The sequence below is a fragment of the Carassius auratus genome, unplaced genomic scaffold (assembly GCF_003368295.1).
Source record: "Carassius auratus strain Wakin unplaced genomic scaffold, ASM336829v1 scaf_tig00214411, whole genome shotgun sequence".
In the NCBI taxonomy this organism is placed as follows: domain Eukaryota; kingdom Metazoa; phylum Chordata; class Actinopteri; order Cypriniformes; family Cyprinidae; genus Carassius; species Carassius auratus.
In genome coordinates, this window is record NW_020527647.1 from 147,412 (window position 1) to 153,707 (window position 6,296).

Sequence of the window (6,296 nt, forward strand, 5' to 3'; positions counted from 1 at the left end):
TTAATCCGGATCAAACCTTTAGTTTGGGTTTTTTTAGAACTTTTTTGTAGGATTTGGATCACTTTGATCCAAAAAATCTGGATTAAACTGATCCCATCAGAAGGGTGGATTCAGCGTGGATTTCATGGCAGAAATGTAATGAAAACTTTAAAAATGTATCAAATAATACTAGATTTGGATCATGCAGTATCTTACAAGATATCCTATTTATTCATAATGTTTTAATTTTATTTGTTCATCCGTCAGGCTACAGTGATTAGGTAGGCTTTAACACATTCAGCCTTTCAGTATAGGCCTACAGCAAAGTAGAAAGAGTTTGGCCTCATAAAATAATCCCCCAAACAGCTGTCAAAATTGACCAAAAACAATAAATTTTATCCTGTCATTAATTTATATATATATTCATCACAATTGAAAATATTTTTTTACATTAAGTCTTTTTTTTTTTTTTTTCAAAACATCTATACTTGATACTAGTCATAAATATCCTCAATGTACAGTGTTTGTGTTGTAGGTCTCAGGTGACCGGACTGCTGGAAGAGGATGTGGTGGGGTTTTTCTTGTTTTTAGTTTTTTTTTTTTAATGTGTGGGTTTTCATTTCAAATAAAAAGTAATTTATATTGACCCCACACTGGCTTGTTGCTCTTTACATATCTATAGTTCTACATTGTGATTTCCTATCCTGTTTGAGCACTGGTTATCCAGATTTGGTGATCCTGAAAAATTCCTATCCGGATCAGATTGATCCAATCCGATGTTACTTTAAAAAACTGGCTCCAAAAGTAAGATGGATTACGTAAACACGGATCGCAAAAAAAGGATTACTAAATCCGGATCAAATTTATCCGGATTAAACCTTTTGAAAAACCGGGCCCTGGAGACAGAAGTTAACCTTCACAGATCAGCAATGTATTTTGTCTCAGTACTCCACCCTGAGGTCTCTCTGCTTCTCTTTTTGTCCAATTGTTGTCACTGTAAACTGTTCAAATAAATGCTCAACATTATTGTGCGCACGAGTTTGTTTTATTGTGTCAAAATATCCATCTCGGGCTGTACTCTGTTGTTAAGGTGTGTAGAAACGATGTGATACTCAATTTGACATTTGAAACCGTTTACGTTAGAAAATGCATTTGGTCGTTTTCATGTATGTTTCCAACAAAGGAATATGACTGAAAGTTTATGTAGGCACTGATGCCTAGTGCAGTTAACAGCGATGACTCGACACGAAAATGTATGTCAGAAGTGTCAAACCTGTGATAATAACCTGTCGATTCACGCCTTATTTGGTCGTCATGCACAACTGTAGACCACGCCCATCCCCGGATCACGAATAAAGCGAAACCAACAGCGCTGTTGTTAATGAGGACTCTAGCTGGAGCCCAGCTCACTGACTGTAGACTGAAGAATACAGGGCTAGCTCACAATGATTGATCTCCCAGCTCTGTCTGTGACTTGGACCCTGGTGCTTCTGCTCCTAACACTCCTGTTTATGTGAGTATGTATTCACATGTCAAAGCAACCATTTTTAGGTCTTCTGTGTTATAGAGCTATCTATATTATGGTGGCCAGATAGGATGTGTGACCCCATGCAAAGACAACTCTTTAAAATTGAAAATATGTTCCGATTTCACCTGGATCACTGACCGTTTCTTCTGAATTTCCCAGCCTCAGTGTCTGGTATAAGAAAAAAAGGAAAGCTGTTTCTCTGCCATTACAACGTCAAGTTGATTTTTATTGATAGTCGTCAATGACCGATGACTGCAACACCAGTCCCGCGCTGTGCTTTTCGCTGCCAATATGCTTGTTTATAGAAAATAAACCTTTTTCTATAAACTTTGTTAAGTGTTTTCTTTAAAATATATTATAAAACGGCTGTCGATAGTGTTACACTGAAAATAATTAATCACCATTTATGTCAAGAGGAGGACCGAGTATTAAAGTAAGTTACATAAGTTATATAATTTATGTTACATAACTTGCACGGAACGAACCCAACCATAATGTAGGTTGTTGGGTGTTTTTTAAGTCAGATTTACTGAAATGTAAATGTTTCTTCAAACCTAAAACACGTTGTTTTCGAGCAGTACAAGTAATTTAATCTTAAAGGAGATCATCGTGAGGATGGACGCGACTGGTTGGTTGCCATGGAAACTACACGTAACCTCTCGTCATAGTAAAATCGCTTGAATATTATTTACGGAGTCGGAGTTGCCTTTTTTATTTATTTATTGATTTATTTTTCTCATGAATATTTGTATGTGCAGTTGAAATCTCAAGCAGCGTATAACAGAGTATATACTACATAAATCTAAATGTGATTAATGTGGAAAAAAACAAGATACACAAATTCTGGTCACCCTTACCTCAATAAATATTAGTATAGTTAGTATTTGTGTGTAGTCTTATATTCGTTGTTTGTCACACTGAAGTTATGGTGCTTGGCCACATGGATTTTTCAAGAAACTGGGAATCCCAGGACCAAGGCCTTGGCCTTTCTTCGGCACACTTCTCTCGTACACTAAAGTGAGTAATTAATAATGTAAAGAGTAATTCACTCTTTTAATTTCTCTTTGATTAGTTGTCTGTATGAAAATGTATTTTAGGGTTTGTGCAATTTCGATATGGAGTGTGCTAAGAAGTATGGAAAAGTTTGGGGGTGAGTCATACATTTACTGTGTTAAAATAATCTGTCATTCCAGTTATATACTATACATCAGTCACAATGCCATTAATAGAGTTAAATTACATTTATTAATTCAATATATGAATATAAAGAAATTGTAGAAAGTTTGTCCATGTTTAAGCACAGTTTAGATATTTCACAATACAGCAAGCTTCTCACACATTAATAAAACAATTGTTGTATAGCTGCTGTCTCATATATTTAATACAGTAATGATTACTAATCCAGCGTACCACAAAATCACATTGCAGTCTTTTAACCTGTATGTAACCTGAATGTGAGTATTTTATTTGCTAGGCAATCTATGTACTTCCTAACAGTGCAGTTTATTAGTTTGGTGGTATTTGACTGATCACTGTAAACTGATCAATAATCCTTTCATTGCTCAGGATCTATGATGGACGGCTCCCAATATTAATGGTTACTGACCTGGAAATGATCAAAGTGATTCTGGTGAAAGAATGTTATTCTAACTTCATTAACAGAAGGGTAAGCTCACCAAAACACAAACACAGTTTCATACAAGTGTTATTATGGCAATTCAGTGACAGTTGGAGATCCAGTAAAGATCATCATTTTGTAATTTGTACAGAAAAGAACTACAGGTCTTGCTGGCCCCTTTGCTGATGGCATTAATTATGGTTGAAGATGAGAGGTGGAAGAGAATGCGTAGTACACTCTCCCCGTATTTCACAAGTGGTCGACTGAAAGAGGTAGAGTAAAGGCCCATAATATGAACTGTGTCAATGCTTTGTTGTCTAGTCCCAATAATCTCTGCTTCTCTGCAGAACAGTATTTTCAGTCAGTGGTTCAGAGGTTCAAATGGAGATGAAGGCAAAGCTCGATGCATTTTATTATAGACTTTTTGCTAAATGACACATATATAGCTAACACTTATTTCTAAATATGTTTCAGATATTTCCCATAGCTGTGACACATGCAGATCGTTTTATAAAAAATATGCAAAAGAAAGACCACGAGCAGCCAGTTAAAGTGAAAGAGTATGTGTGACATCTGTCCTTAAACAATATATAAATAACTCTTCTGAAGTATTTACTGCAGTTGATTTCTAGTTATAAATCACACGAAATGTATTTAATTTATTAACGAAGACTTTGTAATGATATGTAATTGATCAATATATATTAGATCTAATAAGAAACAAACACTGTTTTTATTCCAGAGTTGTGGGTCCGTACAGTTTGGATGTGGTCACCAGCTCCTCCTTTAGCGTCGACATCGACTCCATAAACAACGCAGATGATCCTTTCGTTATCAACGTCAAGAAGTTCATGCAGTTTAATATGTTCAATCCTCTCTTACTGCTAATATGTATGTTATTGCTTGTATAATAACATTTGGAAAATGAAGAGAAATAATGAAAAAAGAAAACAAAAAATATGTTTATTTTCATGTTTCAGTGTTGTTTCCCTCCATTGCAATAATTTTGAAGAAAATGGGGGTTACTCTTTTTTCAAAGTCGGCTATGGATTTTTTCTACAGCGCCGTGAAAAAGATTAAGGACGAGCACAACAAGGAAGCAGATGTATGTTTGTCGCTATTTCACTATGACACTCTCTATCATTTAGATCTGGCAATGATTTTGATGCTTCTGTGTTTTCAATCAGGGCCGGGTAGACTTTCTCCAGCTCATGCTCCAGAATCAAATACCTGGTGATCATTTTGAGGACACAGAAGAGCAACCAGCGAAAGGTTGTTGAGACAGAATTTACCCATTATAGACTCTTATCATTTCAAATGCGACTTATTTTCAAATAAGATGTTTTGTGAATTTGATAGGTCTAACAGACCACGAGATTCTCTCCCAGTCCCTCGTTTTCATTCTCGGAGGTTATGAGACGACAAGCACCACTCTCACTTTCCTCCTCTATAATCTTGCAACTAATCCAGACTGCCTGGAAAAGCTGGTCGAGGAGATTGACAGAAATTTCCCGCCTGATGTGAGCAGCACACTGTCTTCTGTTAATAGTTTTTGTGAGAATCTAAGTTATTGGTAGTTTTGGATTTTAGGCTTCAGTTTTACTTAGAGAACAGGGATTAGGTTTAAAACCAAGCTGAAATATGAATTGGGTATGTGTTGTTGTTTCTGGTTTATTTAGACTCCCATCACATATGATGCACTGATGAAAATCGATTATTTGGAAATGGCCATCAACGAATCAATGCGTCTCCTTCCCACTGCACCACGCTTAGAGAGGTCCTCTAAGAAAACCATAGAGCTCAATGGGGTGACCATACCAAAGGACACTCTGATTGGAATTCCTACATATGTTTTGTGTCGTGATCCACAACTCTGGGAGTCTCCTGATGAGTTCAGACCAGAGAGGTGATTTTATTTTTCCCCAACCACAATTTTTCTCACTTCAATTTTTCCCACATATACGATCATCTTACAACATGTGATTTATACAGTTTACAGAACAAAGTACCAGATTTAAGCTGGCTAAACAATTTTTTTTTCTATAAAACAGTCTTTATAGTGTATGAAAGCATCCTTATTTACTGTAGTACCTTACTAAATCAAACAAAAGCCTGTACTTCGATTTTACAGTTTTCGTAGAAGAAGTGGTTACAAACATATCTACAAACCGTGGATTCAAACATGCCTACAAACAGTGAATTCAATTTCTTTAGACTATTTAATTGAAGCAAGGATTGCTAAACTGAATGTGTTTCTGATATATCACAATAGGTTCAGCCCAGAGTGTAAGTCAGAGATAAACCAGTACGCTTTCCTGCCTTTTGGACTCGGGCCTCGAAATTGCATTGGAATGAGATTCGCCCTAATGATCATGAAGATTATTGTTGTGAAGCTGCTTCAGAACTTCAGGATGGAAACATGTAAAGAGACACAGGTTGTTACACTGACTGTCATCAATAAGAAATTATATACATGAGTTATGTGAGACATACTGTGCATTGTGTCTCTAATTAATTCATTATTGTTTATTTTCTCTTTTTGTTCCTCAGATCCCTCTAGAGATGAATGCAGCTTTTCAGCCGAAAGTTCCCATCACACTGAAGTTTATACCAAGATCTCACAAGCCAAAACAATAATGCAATGCAAAACAGTTATATGCATTATATAATTATGAATAATAATTTTTTTAATCAAGAAGACTGAAACACATTATAATATTTACACCATTAATAATCCTCGTTTTATCATTTCATTACATTATCAGACATTTTACGTCCACCTTTTGCATTTCATTGAAGTGACCCATTGTACAGTTCACTGTATGATTTATGGCACTCAAGATTGATGAACCTTGAACTCTTCCTGGTTCATTCATTTTGTGTAATTTGTTAAATGCTTATTGAAATGTAATAAATAAGTTTTAAAAAACACAGCATTGTGCACATTTAATTAAATACTTATATGTTTTATAAAAGAAAAACAATTAAATAATTTACTGTATATGTACATTGTATATATATTGCATATAATTGTATATATATATACATTGTATATGCAATGTATATTCATGTTGCAGTGAAGCAGATGTGACATTCTTTTCTTTCATATCATCAGAATTATTTTACCAAATAAAATGTGCCCATGTGAGAAATACTTCCTGTGAAAAAAAA

At 35.2% G+C, this 6,296-nt stretch overlaps 1 pseudogene; it reads left to right on the top strand.

Annotated features, from left to right (window-relative positions):
- Positions 1–1,341: 1,341 nt before the first annotated feature.
- LOC113091964 (cytochrome P450 3A30-like) lies at positions 1,342–6,055 on the top strand (annotated as a pseudogene).
- The last annotated feature ends 241 nt before the right edge of the window (positions 6,056–6,296 follow it).